The sequence below is a fragment of the Balaenoptera borealis genome (assembly GCF_965194805.1).
Source record: "Balaenoptera borealis genome assembly, chromosome: 10".
Taxonomy (NCBI): Eukaryota; Metazoa; Chordata; class Mammalia; order Artiodactyla; family Balaenopteridae; genus Balaenoptera; species Balaenoptera borealis.
The window spans coordinates 91,478,476-91,498,029 of record NC_138874.1 but is presented as its reverse complement, the minus strand read 5'-3'; the positions used below and the strand labels follow the sequence as shown (position 1 = coordinate 91,498,029).

At 37.2% G+C, this 19,554-nt stretch overlaps 1 protein-coding gene across 12 annotated transcripts in view; it reads right to left on the bottom strand.

Annotated features, from left to right (window-relative positions):
- Positions 1-19,554, bottom strand: part of BTRC (beta-transducin repeat containing E3 ubiquitin protein ligase) — a 181,917-nt gene that overhangs the window by 134,310 nt on the left and 28,053 nt on the right. Inside the window, exon 2 of one of the 12 annotated variants that reach the window (XM_082408335.1) lies at positions 339-409. The exons of the other annotated variants lie outside the window; for them this stretch is intronic. The gene's annotated coding sequence lies outside the window, so the exon portion shown is untranslated. The remainder of the gene's footprint in view (positions 1-338; positions 410-19,554) is intronic. 12 annotated transcript variants of the gene reach the window in all.

Sequence of the window (19,554 nt, the reverse complement as noted above, 5' to 3'; positions counted from 1 at the left end):
CTGCGCCACCAGGGAAGTCCCCCACACAAAAGTATTAAAAGTTCCAGAAATATAAATATGTGGGTAAATATCTTTAAATCTTTCTCATTTAAAAAAATTTTAAATACAATAACAATTTAAGTAAAAATAATAATGAACTGTGATATCCATAATGTATTTGGAAATAAAACATATGAAAACAACACAAAGAATAGGAGGAGGAAATGGAAATACATTATATGTTGTTGGGCTGCACCCCACAGGCCTGCAAGGCCTGTGCTTGCCCAGCTTCAAGCCTTTAGAAAGAGGTGAGAGTCAGCAACAGAGACAACAATGGGTTAATGGATGGGGGAGCTTACACATCTGAAGCAAGGTCCTGGAACGACACACCACTGTGTCCGGCAGTCAGCGGGCAGGACATGGTGGCAGTCTTCACCCCCAGGGGAAAAGGGAGATTACCAGTTATAGGGGAATTGACATCAGGTGGGCTCATTAGTTACCAGGGGAACCAGTAGAAGGGCACGCCCCTCACCGCCCCTTTGATAAGATCAATCACTAGCTGGGGCCTGGGGCAAGTACTAGGAAGGTCAGTCATGTGTGTAATATATAGGTGAAGCAGGCACTGGTCTGGCAGGGGATGTACAGAGAGCAAGAGAACAGCCATCTTGAGTGGCCTGACAATACACATGTGAAGTAAAACAATACTTCAAGGGAGACTGTGATAAGTTAAAGACGCATACTGTTTTGCAAATCATATATCTGGTAAGGGTCTAATATCCAGAATATATCAATATAAAGAACTTTACAACTCAATAACAAAAGACAAACAACTCAATTAAAAATGGACAAAGGACTTGAATAGACATTTCTCCAAAGAAAATACACAAACTGACAAAAAAAAACATTGACTCAACATCAATAGTCATTAGGAAAATAAAAATCAAAACCACAAGATGCCCTTCACACCCGCTAGGATGGCAGTAAAAAACAAAAACAAAAAAACCCCAGAGCTATCTAGATACCTCAGGAAAAAAGCATGCCAGGAGATCCAGATAGACTGGAAGGATCTTTATCATCAAAGTCCTACCCAGTCTCAAAAGCTTTTGAAGCTACAATTAAAAACAAAACAAAACAAGACCAGAAAATAACAAGTTATGGTGAGGATGTGGAGAAACTGAAACCCTCATACACTGCTAGTGGGAATATGAAAAGTTCAGCCACTGTAGAAAGCAGCTTGGCAGTTCCTCAAGAAGTTAAACATAGAATTACCATGTGATCACTTCTAGCAGTTCCACTCCTGGGTATATTCCCCAAAGAACTGAAAATACTCAAATATATGTACACACATGTTCACAACAACCTTATTCACAATAACCAAAAGGTAGAAACAGCCTATATGTTCACCAACAAATGAACAGATAAATGAATTGTGGTATATACACACAATGGGATATTATTCAGCCATAAAAATGAAGTACTGATACAAGGTGAACCTTAAAAACATTATGCTAAGTAAAAGAAGCTATATACAAAAGATCACATATTGTATGATTCCATTTATATAAAATATCCCGAATAGGTGAATGCAGATTAGTGATTGCCAGGGCCTGGAGGAAGGGGGAAATGGACAGAAACTGCTTAATGAATAAGTTTTACTTGGATTGATGGAAATGTTTTGGAACTAGATAGAGGTGGTGATTGCATAACATTGTGAATGTACTAAATTACCCTATACTGTTCGCTTTAAAATGGTTAATTTTACGTTGTGTGAATTTCACCTCAATAATTTTTATTTTGGCCATGCCATGAAGCTTGCGGGATCTTAGTTCCCTGACCAGGGATCAAACCTGGGCCCTGGCAGTGAAAGCACCGAGTCCTAACCACTGAACTGCCAGGGATTTCCCTCAGTAAATATTTTTAAATGCATATTGTACTCTCTAGAGCAACCACTAAAACAAAAGAAAACAAAAGTACCTATTAAGCCAACATAGGAGATAAAATGGAATACAAAAAATAACTAATCCAGGACTTCCCTGATGGTGCAGCAGTTAAGAATCCACCTGCCAATGCAGGGGACACGGGTTCGAGCCCTGGTCCAGGAAGATCCCACATGCCTCGGAGCAACTAAGCTCATGCACCACAACTAGTGAGCCTGCACTCTAGAGCCTGAGAGCCACTACTGAAGCCCACATGCCTAGAGCCTGCGCTCCGCAACAAGTGAAGCCACCACAATAAGAAGCACGCACACTGCAACGAAGAGTAGCCCCCGCTCATCGCAACTAGAGAAAGCCCACACGCAGCAATGAAGACCCAACGCAGTCAAAAATAAATAAATAAATAAAATTTATTTTAAAATAAATAAATAAAGTAAATAGTATAAAAATGTTCCAATAACTCAGGGCAAACACTCTTGAAAGAAATGGAAAGATAGAAAGTATTAGCAAAGAAATAACAGATATATAGAAGAACCAAGTAGAAATATAAGAACTGAAAATAACTGAAATTTTTAAACTCATTGGACAGTCTCAGTAGCAGAATGGAGATTAGCAGACCAATATTTCTCATGAATATATAAACAAAAGTCCTAAACTAAATACTAGCAAATAAAATCCAGCAACATATAAAAAGGATTATACACCATGACCAAGTGGGATTTATCCCAGGTATACAAGGTGGCTGCCTTGAGCATTAAAGGTGTTCCAATGCCTGGCTCCATGTCTTTGTGGTGCCTGACATCTTCCCCTTTAGTTCCATGAGCTATCTCTGTACCCTTAAAATAGGTGCTTCTGCTTGCTTAAGGTGGAAATGAGACCATTTTTAACTTGAAATCAAAAGTATTCAATTAAGAAAAAAGTATAATTCTAAAATGAGTATTATCCCCAGAGTAGACACCATGGGAAGCTACACTTATTCCAACAATGTCATCAATGCTCCAAAAAAAATTTTTTTTAATTTAAGTCTTCCAAAATGAAACTGGATTAATGTTATGAAAAGCAAGTGAGTCCCTGCCTTAAAGGAGATTATAATCTAGTAGAAAATTTAGATTTAAAGGCTCAGCCAACTTTAAACATTTATAACATTTATAAACATTGAAAAACACTAGATAAATTAGAATTTAAATGTAAAATATTACTAGTTTGATATCATTATTGTTAGCCCATATAAACTCACACTTTTCTTATAATCTTTGGATGCCTAGTCCACTGCCTAGTCCAGCAGAAGTGTTCAAGAAATCCCTGGTGAAGTGAACTGTTGAATTATCATAACAACTGAGAATAGGTGTGACACTAATCCAGGAGTTAAGACACTAATCCAGGACAAGGTGCAGACTCTTACTCAAACCAACTGTAAGATCTTGAGCAGTTCACTTAATTTCCATGTGCCTCAGCTTCTCCACTGGTAAAATGGAGTAGATTAAAATATTTCTAACAACACCTTGCAGCAATAAAATTCCATAATTCTATGATTTAAGTCTATCTTCAACACATCTAATATGGATTTTTTTAACAGTAATTATTAGTTTCACTACAAAATCTGGCCTAAAGGGATGGAAATCCCTTTAAACAATAAGGTGAAGAGGGAGAGGAGGAAGCAGCTCCTGATGCTTATTTAGAACTGTTAGGATTCAAACCTGCCTGCTTTCTAAAATAAATTTTATTCATTATTATTTATTAAGTATGCAATTAGTCAAATATAACACTCTGATAAACTAGAATTTTGCACAAATGCTTTAAAATTCTAATAACTATGCATAAGCAGTAAATTATTCTTACTTGAATTCCTACTGCTGTGTAACGCAGGGTTACTAAGTACATAATTACATAAGAGAGCCACCCAACTTCCAAAGGAGCCATTCCAGTGAATTGTGTAAATAATATACTTTAAAAAAACATAACCTCCTCAAATATGAATTTAGATTTACCAGATATGGAGAAGCTGTGTACTGTGAGACTAGAACACAGTCTTAAAAAGGCCTTCCTAATTATGAATTTACCAGAGAGATTAGAATGACCCAAAGCAAATTAATACATACTTTTTTTTCATAACTTTCTATAAAAACATTTTCACTATTCTGCTTCAGTACAGAAAACAAAAGATCTTAAAAGTCATTGGCTTGAGATAAGGACTCCAGAGTACAAGACTATGACCAAATTTTTCCAACACTGACCTTCTGGTTTTCTTAATTACCAAATACTTGTGTTGTATTTTTCTTTCATTTGTGTCAACATAAGTCCTGAATATTTGGTCTATGGCTGACTTTACTGTAAGACTGTTGAATCTGAATGAGTAAGAACAATTTTCTTTTTAAAAAAAAAATCACACAAAATATTCAGCATTAGCAGGCAGCATGGCATCATAATACCTAGATGCCACATGTTTTCTGTACCAAAAAGTCATTTTTAATACCCATCTACAGGAATCAACCAACTTAGTAAACAAATTTATGCATACAGCCAGGTGGTATCTTTATTCTCCCCATAACAGTACAAAAAGTAAGGTTGTTCACTTACATTTCCTTTGCTACATTATTAAAAATCACCTTATGCTAAGTAAGGAGAATTCCTATATTTTTGAAGTGTTCATTTACGTGGTAAGAATAAAACTGCAGGGCTTCCCTGGTGGCGCAGTGATTGAGAATCTGCCTGCCAATGCAGGCGACACGGGTTTGAGCCCTGGTCTGGGAAGATCCCACATGCCGTGGAGCGACTAGGCCAGTGAGCCACAATTGCTGAGCCTGCGCATCTGGAGCCTGTGCTCCACAACAAGAGAGGCCACGATAGTGAGAGGCCCGCGCACTGTGATGAAGAGTGGCCCCCACTTGCCACAACTAGAGAAAGCCCTCACACAGAAATGAAGACCCAACACAGCCATAAATAAATAAATAAATAAAATTAAAAAAAAAAAAAAAAAGAATAAAACTGCAATTATCTCAGATTAGGTTTTACAAATTGAATCTCCTATACCTGTACTTAAAGGCCTTTTAAATCATGCCACAAAGAAATTATTTGGTTATACTGGAATTTCATTTTATTAAAATCAAGTCTAATCCCACTGCAATAAGCTCTAAGGGACTGTCCAAATTCTTTTATTGCATTAGAATTTATTGCATTAAATATTGTTTGAAATAACTAGGCCACCAGCTGAGGCCTGGGAATCATGGGGTTACACAACAATTTTTGATGATATGGGGTTGGCCTATACACAAACTTCAAATGATCACAGTACTCATTGGGAGGATTAGGCTTTATGTATTTCTGAAAGAGAGAGGGAGGAGAGAAAGGGAAAAGAGAGGAAAAAGAAAAAAGAAAAAGAAAGCTTGATTGCAACTTGAGGAGTAAACAGAAGTTGAAGCAGTCTTTCATTTTGATGAAAGGCATTTGCAACACTTTTTTTCCAGTATGGATTTACACATTTGTTCATAGCAGTTGCTATGACTCAACAGAGGACAGTATCATGTTAATAACCCACATATTAAGGCAGGCTGGCTGCCATATGAGCAATTAGCTCTTATCCCTCACTTCACAGGCAAAAAGAGCAAAAGAAGCCACAGAGTAAAATCCTTTGATTGGGAGGTGGAGGGAGATGAGACAAATCCTCACACTGGACTTCTGGAACATCCCCCTCTCTACAGATGTGTTTGCTCTAACAATGAGATCAAAAGGGAGCGCTCTCTGGAGCTTTCTTCTTAACTGAGAGGGAAACTCTCTTTATGAAAAGATCCCCTGATATCAAACGGTATTTCAACTACTACAAACCAAGTATCCCAGCCTTCCTTGGGTACTCCTTGATTTAACTTTTGTGTAGGAATAGAGAAAAGAAAACTACTTGCTCATTAGAAAGAGAATAAACGCCTACATAAATAAACGGAACCACATTACATCTGACTTCCTGGGCACCACAGACCCATAGAGAAGAAACTCCTTTCCAGCACTGTGTTTATTTCACTATTTGCAAATGGCTGGCTGATTGGCAGCTACAATATATGAAATAAATAACCATTTCAAAGATCAGGTGTCATGTTCCCTAGTAAGAAACAAAAATGAACATTATCTACCCTCCCCGTTCAGTTTATGGAATTTAGCAGGAGAATAGGTTTACTGGCTATCTGATTGCTTGATGCGTTTGTGAGGACATTTTCTGTGATGGTGTGGTTTTATTATTTAGGTTAGATAAGAAATTCTTCCCCTTTCTCTCAGGACTTCAGTATTAAGAGTTACATATTCACAAGAAGTTTCCAAAATGAGTATTTCTGGAGCAAGTGAAATGTGACAAGAAATTGTGAACTGGGGAGTGATGAGTATAGCTAATTTTTTTTTCTTCCAAGAAAATTAACTACCTGATCTTAAAATCTAAACTTAGCACAAGCCAAGATGCAAACTAGTAAATCTCAAATGCACATTGACATTTGATGTGATGATGACACTGTCCACTTTTAGACACCAATCTTAAAATCAGCACATCAGATTCTAATGTAAAACGTTTTTACAGATTTACAAACTAGCCTCAAAAATTTCTGTTCCAAGATAAGTTAAGAGAAAGGGAGATTCAAATTCATGCATTGTTATATCCCAGTGCACTACAATATCTAGGCATAACAGTATACAGGCACATATGGTAGGCTTTCATTTTCTAACTCCTTTACAAAATGTTAGTTAACTTGTTGAAGGAATCTTTGAAGTGTTTGCTGGGTATCTGAACCATTTACTAGCCTAAGCTGTCTGATCTAAGTCACGTGAGTCACATATGACCTACTACTACTAAATAACAGCATAAAACGGATGAGTATTTTACAAATCTTTCAAAACAAACTCTAGTTTGTTTTGAAAAAAAAATTCTAGTTCTCTCTTCTCTTTCCCCATCTTCTCCTCTTTTTTAAAAAGATGTTTCTTCCCTATGCCTATACGAAAGGACAGATTCTAGTCAGGCAAAATCAAGCATTGTTTAAAGAGCCTATTTATGAAAATTAACTTATATTTAAGCAAGTCAACATTAATATTTGGATTTTGACTGAAAATATTCAATGGATTACTTTAAAACACTGTTTTTATGGTCAGTCGATACTATCTCTCATAAATGACTTACATTCACACCACAGTTTCCAACTACAACACAAGAACATTAAATATAAAAACCTCTACTAAAGGGCAAAAGGGCAATGGCATTCATGTACTCATGCTCAGGTAGTGTTCAATTATTTGCAATTAAATGTGGAAGAAATATGGGAATTTCAACACCACAGTTTTTAGATCAACCCCTCAGTTTTATGGATATTTATAGCATGTGTCCAGTCTTGCAGAACTCCATCTTCCTCCACCCCATTTGTAATAGAAACTGCTCTTAAACCACTTTAACACATTGTTACTGAGATACTTCTTTTACACAGTACCTACCAAGCAGCAGATCAATACTCTAACACAGAGATTCCGATTCCATTACCACAAAAACCTGTGCAAACAGCCAGATGCTGAACAAAGAGCACAGCTTTCATTCCTACCATGTCTCCACTCCACTGAGAAGAAATATTTTGCTATGGTGGGCAAGTAGAAGTTGGGAAAGAAATAATGGCATTTAAAATAATTAAGAAGCTTTGATTATAGAGAAAGTTTGAAGCATATAGCTAAAACAAATTTCACCTACAAGATGCTTATTGTTTATCATCAAACCCATCTGTTCATCTGCAGTCACAATGCTTCATTTGATGCTTTACAAATTGCCATGACATTAGGCGTTTATGTTGCAGTTCAACACTTAAGACTAAAATGATACAGAAAAGAGATTATAGAAAAGAATGAAAATAAAGCATTGGGTAAGAAATGAGGGAAAAGAGAAGGGAAAGTGGAGAAAATGAAAACATTTTACTGTTCTTTTAAAGCCACTTTCAGTTAAAATTTTGTGACTTCAATTTCTTTCTAAATGTGCTACCAAAAAAGCTTTATTCACAAGCTTTTCATATAGTTATTGTATTTATCTTTCTTTCCTACCATTATTATGATCTGAGGCAATAAAACTGAGTTGAAATATAATTAGAAAGGACAGAGATCTGTCTATATGCAATGATACTAGCAACTTGTGGCACCAGAGGGATTTAACTTCTGTCTAAAACCAATTCTCCCTGTCCTTTCTTACATTATATACTTCTGATTGACTGAGGTTGCAGTACATCCTTTCTAGACCAGCTTTAATCATTTTCACAACTATGGTTGCTATGACAACAGGATGCAGCTTATCTGTGCTGTTTTCATTTTCTCCATTTGAGTTGCCATAACAACACAATCATCCTGCCTTTCTCCAATATGTAACAACTTTCTCTTAGGATTGTATTCTTAAGGACACTGGACTTCCCCATGAAGAAAGTAACAAAATTTACATAAGAATTTTATTTAAGTAATAAAAAATCCATTTTAAAATCTTTTGAGGGAAGAGTTAATTTGATAGGAACTTTCATCATAAAAAAAAAAAAAATTAAAAAAACCCTGAAACCTGAAACCTAAAGACTATCTACCAATAGCAGTGACTTAGTTTTATACAGACTTCCCCAAGCAAAAGATAGCAATATCATCATGATTATGAGCTGTGGCAAACTGTTCATTAATACCTGTCCCAAGCAGAACAATCAAGAATGAATACAGTTCTATACTGCATACTTTGCTGTGGTAATCCAACATCATTTGTTAGGAATACCAGAGCTCTAAGTAGTGGGTTTTATACTAGGTAACCTCCATTTTAAAATCTTTACCTTCAATTCAAGGCTTTCCATGGTAGTAGAATCCTGAAGAAGTTCATACAGTTCAAATTCTTTTATAGTATAAATTATTTATAAAAACTCCTATTTATAGAAAAGATCAAAGAAAAGCATTTATTGTTCTAAATCGGCGACACAAAACTTTTTGAATATTTTGGCTACTAGATCACCATATCCATTACTAGGACCATCATGTCAGAACATAAAAGTGTTTGTTTTTTTTTTTTAAAAAAAACAACTATCGGGGCTTCCCTGGTGGTGCAGTGGTTGAGAATCTGCCTGCCAATGCAGGGGACACGGGTTCGAGCCCTGGTATGGGAAGATCCCACATGCCACGGAGCAACTGGGCCCGTGAGCCACAATTACTCAGCCTGTGCGTCTGGAGCCTGTGCTCCGCAACAAGAGAGGCTGTGATAGTGAGAGGTCCGCGCACCGCGATGAAGAGTGGCCCCCGCTTGCCACAACTAGAGAAAGCCCTCGCACAGAAACGAAGACCCAACACAGCCATAAATAAAAATAAATAAATAAATTTAAATAGCACTTGGCAAACAAAGAGAGGGAAGAAACAAAAACAAAACAAAAAAAACTATCAATTGTTAACAACCCTTTGTTGTACCAGTATTTGCTATAACAGGACTCCATATATGCAAACACTTATTTTAATTTAATAGCTTAAATCACTAAATTCAGATCTTTTAAGCCCTTTGATCAGCTGACAAAGATACATTAAAATTTCTCCCATAGTGGGAATTCTCTGGCGGTCCAGTGGTTAGTACTCCACGCTTCCACTGCAAGGGGCACGGGTTTGATCCCTGGATGGGGACCTAAAATCCTGCAAGCTGTGCAGCACAGCCAAAAAAAAAATTCTCCCATAGTATAAATATCCATGAATATGTATATATATTTATTGCTTACAAACAAAACATGGAAATATTACTATTTGAGGAAAAAATATGCAAATGTTACTAATGTTACTAAGTTCCCCCTTAGTTCCCTAAGGCATCTAAAAGATTATTTACAATATGTAGTATTTTTATAGGATTGAACTAATTTTCACATATTAATGTAAAAAGACACATTTTAATTTTAATCACAGCTGAGATAATTTAATAAATTTTGTAGTTTGCAGTGAACTGAAAAAGATGATTTATTTAACCAAACCTGAGGATCATAGCAGGATCATTTTCTTAAGTTCATTTTTTAAAGAAAAAATCCACTAGTCTTCCAACCTCTGAAATAACAATTTAACAATTTGGTTTTTAGCCATTTTTTTTTAAAGACTAAAGAGGAGAGGGTCAGCAAATGTAAAGAGCAAAAATAATGACAGGATCAAGATCTGTTTTTGTTTTTGTTTTTCTAATTTATTTATTTAGTTAGTTTTGGCTGAGTTGGATCTTCATTGCTACGTGTGGGCTTTCTCTAGTTACGGCAAGCAGGGGCTACTCTTCATTGCGGTGCGAGGGCTTCTCACCAGGGTGGCTTCTCTTGTTGCAGAGCACGGGCTCTAGGCGTGCGGGCTCCAGTAGTTGCGGCATGGGGGCTCAGTAGTTGCGGCATGGGGGCTCAGTAGTTGTGGCTTGCAGGCTCTAGAGCGCAGGCTCAGTAGTTGTGGCGTACGGGCTTAGTTGCTCCACAGCATGTGGGATCTTCCCGGACCAAGGCTGAACCCTGGCAGCGGATTCTTAACCACTGCACCACCAGGGAAGTCCAAGATCTTTTCTTCAGAATCTTTTCCATACAAGAAAATGAGGAACTCCAAAACAATGATAATTAAAAAAAGAAAAAAAAAAAAAAAAAGGCAGCTAGAGCAAATGGGTAGTTACACTACTTAAAGGAGTGGTTGAGAGAGGGGGGATGGCAGCACAGAGGGTACTGACAGAAAAGGAGAGAAACTAGGACCAAATGGATTCCAATCCTGGGCAACCTGGATAGACTCTCACATGAAAATGAAACCAACAAACTGGGCTAAAATCGTACACAAAAGCCCATCTCTCGCTAACCCTGTTTTCTTCTTTCCATAGTACTGGTAGGAACCTCAAGAAAATCCTCCTTTCTAAGGCTTAAACTCCCAAGTAACTGTTACCTTGCAATGACTTCTAAATTAGCTGAAGCCAGTAGGTCCTAGGCTATAAGCAAGATGATGTAATTTTATTATAGTGCAATAATGTGAATTGAGGTGCTAATGCTGTTGGAATTGGAGTCTCAAGGCTGGATTTTTGTGATGCACTCTGATAGGATTGGTGAATTATCTGTGCATGTGTGGCTTAGCATTCTTGGTAACAGCCATGACTCATCCAGAATACCTCTCAAAAGACAGGCTCTGGCCTCATCACCAGGGCAGTCTGCTGCGAACCGACACGCATTCAGATCTATGCTATTGCTATCACACCTGCTGGAACTCACTGGTGGAATTGCTATTCCTGCCCTAATCTGACATGTCTAGCCACGCACTCTATAGGGACTTGCAGGCTACTGGGACAAAGCCCTACCAACTCTTCTCAAGAGTGTGCTATATCCTGTCCAAAGTGGTAAGAATTTTAACCCTTACTCTCTCCAGGTTAGGGCCTTCCTTATTTCTCTTGTCTGTTCCTAAGATAAGTAGTTATGCTCTACTCATAACTAGTGAGTCTGTGATCTCTGTGTGTTTTGTAGAGAGGAGGAGAGTGGGGGAAGAACCTGCTTTTAGCTTTACTTTTGATACTACTGGGCTGGCCAAAGAGTTCCTTCGGATATATAATTGAGTATTTAAAAGGACAAAAACCCTTATCTCATGAATAAACTTGTGTCCCCAGTACAAGCAAAGTGAAGTCCACAAGCCAGGCGAACTGAATACTTCAAAATGGTACTTTTCCTGTGATTTTAAGAGATAAGAATTCTATATATACACAAGAGATCTAAATGTACTTCTACATTCCAAGGTACAATGTAGTGATTTATAAAGCTTAATTATATCAGTCATTGGCAATTAGATCTGGAAAGGTCCAATTTCCAAAACTTAAAAAAATAAGTTATCAGGGCTTCCCTGGTGGCGCAGTGGTTAAGAATCCGCCTGCCAAGGCAGGGGACACGGGTTCGAGCCCTGGGTCGGGAAGATCCCACATGCCGCGGAGCAACGAAGCCCGTGCACCACAACTACTGAGCCCACGTGCCACAACTACTGAAGCCCGCGCGCCTAGAGCCCGTGCTCCGCAACAAGAGAAGCCACCGCATGAGAAGCCCGCGCACCGCAACAAAGAGTAGCCCCTGCTCGCCGCAACCAGAGGAAAGCCCACGTGCAGCAACAAAGACCCAACACAGCCAAAAATAAATTAAAAAAAAAAAAAAAAAAGTTATCAAAGAGTCATCTTCTTTAATAAGAAATTATAATGTACCTTTAGTCATCAATCTCCACCCCTAGCCCTACAAGAATATTAATCTTCCAAAGAGAATTGAAATGGAAACATCTCCTTTTGTCCAGCTAAACAATGTCCATATTCTGTAAAGTCTTTATTTACTATAACATTGGAATAAAGGAAGATCTAGGTATAGATTCCAAGGCATATACTTAGCTTTAGAAGGGCATGATATACAGTATAAGAAGTCTGCATTATACTGGCTATGCTTGTTTTAAAGATTAGTTTTCTCATTCAAATGCCTTTCAATGATGTATGAAATTTGAAGAGAATGTGAAAAAAGGCAAAGAACTCAATTCTACCATAAGGCATCTTCCTCCTATGTGTTAGACCAGTTGGTTTCCAATGTGCACATGCCAGGAGGTAGGCAGGATGATCCTTTGGGGTACAGGGGGAAAAAAATTAAACTTCTACTAAAATTAATTTGATTTTAAAAAGAAATTAATGCTTTCTGATTTTTATAATATAGACTGACACTTGTTCCCTCATTTTAAAAAAAAAAAATAAGTTCATCTGTGTCATCTTTTTTTTAGATTCTGCATATAAGTGTTACCATATGATACTTGTCTTTCTCTGTCTGACTTACTTCACTTAGTATGATAATCTCCAGGTCTATCCATGTTGCTGCAAATGGCATTATTTCATTCTTTTCAATAGCTAAGTAATATTCCATTGTATATATGTACCACATCTTCTTTATCCATTCATCTGTCAACCAACATTTAGGTTGCTTCCATGTTTGTAAACAGTACTACAATGAACACTGGGGTGCATGTATCCTTTTGGACCATGTTTTTCTCCAGATATATGCCCAGAAGTGGGACTGCTGGATCATATGGTAACTCTATTTTTAGTTTTTTAAGGAACCTCCATATTGTTCTCCATAGTGGCTGTACCAATTTACATTCCCACCAACAGTGTAGGAGGGTTTCCTTTTCTCCACACCCTCTCCATCATTTATTGTTTATATAATAGATTTTTTGATGATGGCCATTCTGACTGGTGTGAGGTGATATTTCATTGTAGTTTTAATTTGCATTTCTCTAATAATTAGCAATGTCAAGCATCTTTTTCATGTGTCTACTGACCATCTGTATGTCTTCTTTGGAGAAATGTCTATTTAGGGCTTCTGCCCTTTTTTTTATTGGGTTGTTTTTTGGACATTGAGCCGCATGAGCTGTTTGTAAATTTTGGAGACTAATCCCTTGTCAGTCGCATCGTTTGAGACTATTATCTCCCATTCTGTGGGTTGTCTTTTCATTCTGTTTATGGTTCCCTTTGCTGTGCAAAAGCTTTTGAGTTTAATTAGCTCCCATTTGTTTATTTTTGTTTTTATTTCCATTACTCTGGGAGACGAATTGAAAAAGATATTGCTGCAATGTATGTCAAAGAGTGTTCTGCCTATGTTTTCCTCTAAGAGTTTTATAGTACTCGGTCTTACATATAGGTCTTTAATCCATTTTGAGTTTATTTTTGTGGTGGTGTTTAAGAATGACTCCCAAGACTGAACCAGGACGAAACAGAAAATATGAACAGACCAATCATAAGTACTGAAATTGAAACTATGATTAAAACTCTTCCAACAAACGAAAGTCCAGGACCAGACAGCTTCACAGGTGAATTCTATCAAACATTTAGAGAAGAGCTAGCACCCATCCTTCTCAAACTCTCCCAAAAAACTGCAGAGGAAGAAACACTCCCAATCTCATTCTATGAGGCCACCATCACCCTGATACCAAAACCAGACAAAAATATTACAAAAAAAGAAAATTACAGGCCAGTATCACTGATGAATACAGATGCAAAAATCCTCAACAAAATACTAGCAAACAGAATCCAACAACACATTAAAAGGATCATACACCATGATCAAGTGGGATTTATACCAGGGATGCAAGGAGTCTTTAATATACGCAAATCAATCAATGTGATACACCATATGAACAAATTAAAGAAGAAGAACCATATGATCATCTCAATAAATGCAAAAAAAGCTTTTGACAAAATTCAACACCCATTTATGATAAAAACTCTCCAGAAAGTGGGCATAGAGGGAACCTACCTCAACATAATAAAGGCCATTTATGACAAACCCACAGCAAACATCATTCTCAGTGGTGAAAAACTGAAAGCATTTCTTCTAAGATCAGGAACAAGACAAGGATGTCCACTCTCACCACTATTATTCAACATAGTTTTGGAAGTCCTAGCCACGACAATCAGAGAAGAAAAAGAAATAAAAGGAATCCAAATAGGAAAAGAAGAAATAAAACTGTCACTGTTTGCAGATGACATGATACTATACATAGAGAATCCTAAAGATACCACCAGAAAACTACTAGAGCTAATCAATGAATTTGGTAAAGTTGCAAGATACAAAATTAATGCACAGAAATCTCTTGCATTCCTATACACTAACAACGAAAGATCAGAAAAAGAAATTAAGGAAACAATCCCATTCACCATTGCAACAAAAAGAATAGAATACCTAGGAATAAACCTAACTAAGGAGGTAAAAGACCTGTACTCAGAAAACTATAAGACACTCATGAAAGAAATCAAAGATGATACAAACAGATGGAGAGATATACCATGTTCTTGGATTGGAAGAATCAATATTGTGAAAATGACTATACTACCCAAAGCAATCTACAGATTCAATGCAATCCCTATCAAATTACCAGTGGCATTTTTTACAGAACTGGAACAAAAAACCTTAAAATTTGTATGGAGACACAAAAGACCCCGAATAGCCAAAGCAGTCTTGAGGGAAAAAAACGGAGCTGGAAAAATCAGACTCCCTGACTTCAGACTATACTACAAAGCTACAGTAATCAAGTCAATATGGTACTGGCACAAAAACAGAAACACAGATCAGTGGAACAGGATAGAAAGCCCAGAGATAAACCCACGCATCTCTGGTCAACTAATCTATGACAAAGGAGGCAAGGATATACAATGGAGAAAAGACAGTCTCTTCAATAAGTGGTGCTGGGAAAACTGGACAGCTACATGTAAAAGAATGAACTTAGAACACTCCCTAACACCATACACAAAAATAAACTCAAAATGGATTAAAGACCTAAATGTAAGACCGGACACTATAAAACTCTTAGAGGAAAACATAGGAAGAACACTCTTTGACATAAATCACAGCAAGATCTTTTTTGATCCACCTCCTAGAGTAATGGAAATAAAAACAAAAATAAACAAATGGGACCTAATGAAACTTAAAAGCTTTTGCACAGCAAAGGAAGCCATAAACAAGACGAAAAGACAACCCTCAGAATGGAAGAAAATACATGCAAACAAAGCAACTAACAAAGGATTAATCTCCAAAATATATAAGCAGCTCATGCAGCTCAATATTAAAAGAACAACCCAATCCAAAAATGGGCAGAAGACCTAAATAGACATTTCTCCAAAGAAGATATACAGATTGCCAACAAACACATGACAGGATGCTCAACATCACTAATTATCAGAGAAATGCAAATCAAAACTACAATGAGGTATCACCTCACACCAGTTAGAATGGGCATCATCAGAAAATCTACAAACAACAAATACTGGAGAGGGTGTGGAGAAAAGGGAACCCTCTTGCACTGTTGGTGGGAATGTAAATTGATACAGCTACTATGGAGAACAGTATGGAGGTTCCTTAAAAAACTAAAAATAGAATTACTATATGACCCAGCAATCCCACTACTGGGCATATACCCAGAGAAATCCGTAATTTAAAAAGACACATGCACCCCAGTGTTCACTGCAGCACTATTTACAATAGCCAGGTCATGGAAGCAACCTAAATGCCCATCAACAGACGAATGGATAAAGAAGATGTGGTTCATATATACAATGGAATATTACTCAACCACAGAAAGGAATGAAATTGGGTCATTTGTAGAGACGTGGATGGATCTAGAGACTGTCATATAGAGTGAAGTAAGTCAGAAAGAGAAAAACAAATATTGTATATTAATGTATATATGTGGAACCTAGAAAAATGGTACAGATGAACCGATGTGCAGGGCAGAAATAGAGACACAGGTGTAGAGAACAAACGTATGGACACCAAGGGGGGAAAGTGGTGGGTGGGGGGGGGGGGGTGGGATGAACTGGGAGATTGGGATTGACATATATACACTAATATGTATAAAACAGATAACTAATACGAACCTGCTGTATAAAAAATAAATAAAGTTAAATTAAAAAAAAAAATTCCAAAGGAAGCATTTGGACAAGGTAGTGAACCATGCCTATATCCTGAACTTGCTCTATTCCTAGTTACCTGATGTTTGTACTCATTCTTTGAACTACTTCATATTCTTCTAATAAATTATGGTTTTGCTCTTAAACAAAAAAAAACCTCCCAACAAACGTACGTCCAGGACCAGATGGCTTCACAGGCTAATTCTATCAAACATTTAGAGAAGAGTTAACACCTATCCTTCTGAAACTATTCCAAAAAAGTGCAGAGGAAGGAATACTCCCAAACTCATTCTATGAGGCCACCATCACTCTGATACCAAAACCAGACAAAGATACCACAAAAAAAGAAAATTACAGGCCAATATCACTGATAAGCACAGACGCAAAAATCCTCAACAAAATACTAGCAATCCGAATCCAACAATACATTAAAAGGATCATACACCACAATCATGTGGGATTTATCCCAGGAATACAAGGACTTTTCAATATTCACAAATCAATCAGTGTGCTACACCACATCAACAAACTAAAGAATAAAAACCATATGATCATCTCAGTAGATGCAGAAAGAGCTTTTCACAAAATTCAACACCCATTTATGATAAAAACTCTCCAGAAAGTGGGCATAGAGGGAACCTACCTCAACATAATAAAGACCATATATGACAAACCTACAGCTAACATCATACTCAGTGGTGAAATGCTGAAAGCATTTCCTCTAAGATCAGGAACAAGACAAGGATGCCCACTCTCTCCACTTTTATTCAACATAGTTTTGGAAGTCCTAGCCACGACAATCAGAGAAGAAAAAGAAATAAAAGCAATCCAAATTGGAAAAGAAGAAGTAAAACTGTCACTGTTTGCAGATGACATGATACTATACATAGAGAATCCTAAAGATACCACCAGAAAACTACTAGAGCTAATCAATGAATTTGGTAAAGTTGCAAGATACAAAATTAATGCACAGAAATCTCTTGCATTTCTATACACTAACAATTAAAGATCAGAAAGAGAAATTAAGGAAACAACTCCATTCACCACTGCAACAAAAAGAATAAAACACCTAGGAATAAACCTACCTAAGGAGGTAAAAGACCTGTACTCCGAAAACTGTAAGATGCTGATGAAAGAAATCAAAGACAACACAAACAGATGGAAAGATATACCATATGCTAGGATTGGAAGAATCAATATTGTGAAAATGACTATACCACCCAAGGCAATCTATAGATTCAATGCAATCCCTATCAAACTACCAATGGCATTTTTCACAAAACTAGATCAAAAAAAAGTTTTAATTTGTATGGAGACACAAAAGACCCCAAATAGCTAAAGCAATCTTGAGAAAGAAAAACGGAGCTGGAGGAATCAGACTATATACAAAGCTATAGTCATCAAAACAGTGTGGTACTGGCACAAAAACAGAAATATACATCAATGGAACAGGTCAGAAAGCCCAGAAAGAAACCGATGCACCTATGGTCAATTAATCTACGACAAAAGAGGCAAGAATATACAATGGAGAAAAGACAGTCTCTTCAGTAAATGGTGATGGGAAAACTGGACAGCTACATGTAAAAAAATGAAACTAGAACATTATTTAACACCATACACAAAAAATGGTTCCATCATTTGATCTGATATTAGACAGTCAAATGTGTCACCTACAAACCAACTGTTCCACTGGAAGACTGGGAGTTCCATAAAACAAAGGGGTTGGCAGTTATGGCCCCTCATTCGTTCATTGTTTTTAATTATTTTTTCTACTTTTCAAATTTGTTCTAATTAAAAAAAAAAAAAAAAAAAACTCACTTAGGGACTTCCCTGGTGGTCCAGTGGCTAAGATTCTGTGCTCCCAGTGCAGGGGGCCCAGGTTCAATCCCTGGTCAGGGAACTAGATCCCACATGCCACAACCAAGAGTTCACATGCCGCAACTAAAAGAAAAAGATCCTGCATGTTGCAACAAAGATCCTGCACTCGGCAATGAACATCCCACGTGCCACAACTAAGACCTGGCGCAGCCAAATTAAAAAAAAAAAAAAGCTCATTTATGAAAAATTATCATATGGACATCAAAACTGAAAAACAATGTTGTTAGATTTACTCCCTACAATGACTTCATGAGGTAGGATGCGTGGTTTATCATTACCCCTATTTTACAAGATGAGAAATAGGAAGAAAGTATAGACAGGAAACAGAACCAAGGGCTAAGAAACTCCAGCATTTGTCTAAGGGTCAAATGGTTATTAAACCATCTGGCTCAAGAGAGTGCTCTTTCATTATACACCATTGCCTCTTAACATTTAAAAAACAAAACAAAACAAAACCAAAAAAATAACCAAAAAAAAAAAAAAGCCATCTTCCCTACCAAAGGTTTTCAAATTTTAGTATTTAATACATGGTAGGTGTCTTCTAGGTGAGTCCTAGAAAACTCCTTATAGAATCTAATTTAAACTAATCTCCAAGAAACAAGAAAAAGTGGTGGCCTCTGGGGAGGGAAAATAAATGCTACAAAGATGGGTAAAGAGATTTTCTGATATATACCCTTTTTTACTTTTTGAGTTTTGTACTGTGTTGCATGTTTTACATATTCAAAAACAAATATTTTGGGGCTTCCCTGGTGGCGCAGTGGTTGAGAGTCTGCCTGCCAATGCAGGGGACATGGGTTCGAGCCCTGGTCTGGGAAGATCCCACATGCCGCGGAGCAACTAGGCCCGTGAGCCACAATAACTGAGCCTGCGCGTCTGGAGCCTGTGCTCCGCAACAAGAGAGGCCGCGATAGTGAGAGGCCTGCGCACCGTGATGAAGAGTGGCCCCCACTTGCCGCAACTAGAGAAAGCCCTCGCACAGAAACGAAGACCCAACACAGCCAAAAATTAATTAATTAATTAATTAAAAACAACAACAACAACAACAAAAAAATATTTTTAAAACTCCATATTTTGATCTCTATCAATAGTTAACTTCTATATATCAAGGCTTATTATAAAGCTATGTGAATAAAGCTGCATGGTACTGATACAGGGATAAATAGAAAAATATACAGAATAATGAATCCAAAATCAGACCAATGCATGTAAGGACATGATTTATGATGGAGGTAGCTCTGCAGATCAGTGGAGAATACATATTCTTCCAGTAGATGATGCTGGGGGACATTGGAAATCCACATGGAAAAAAATGAAATGAAATTCCTTCCTCACAAACACAAAGATCAATTC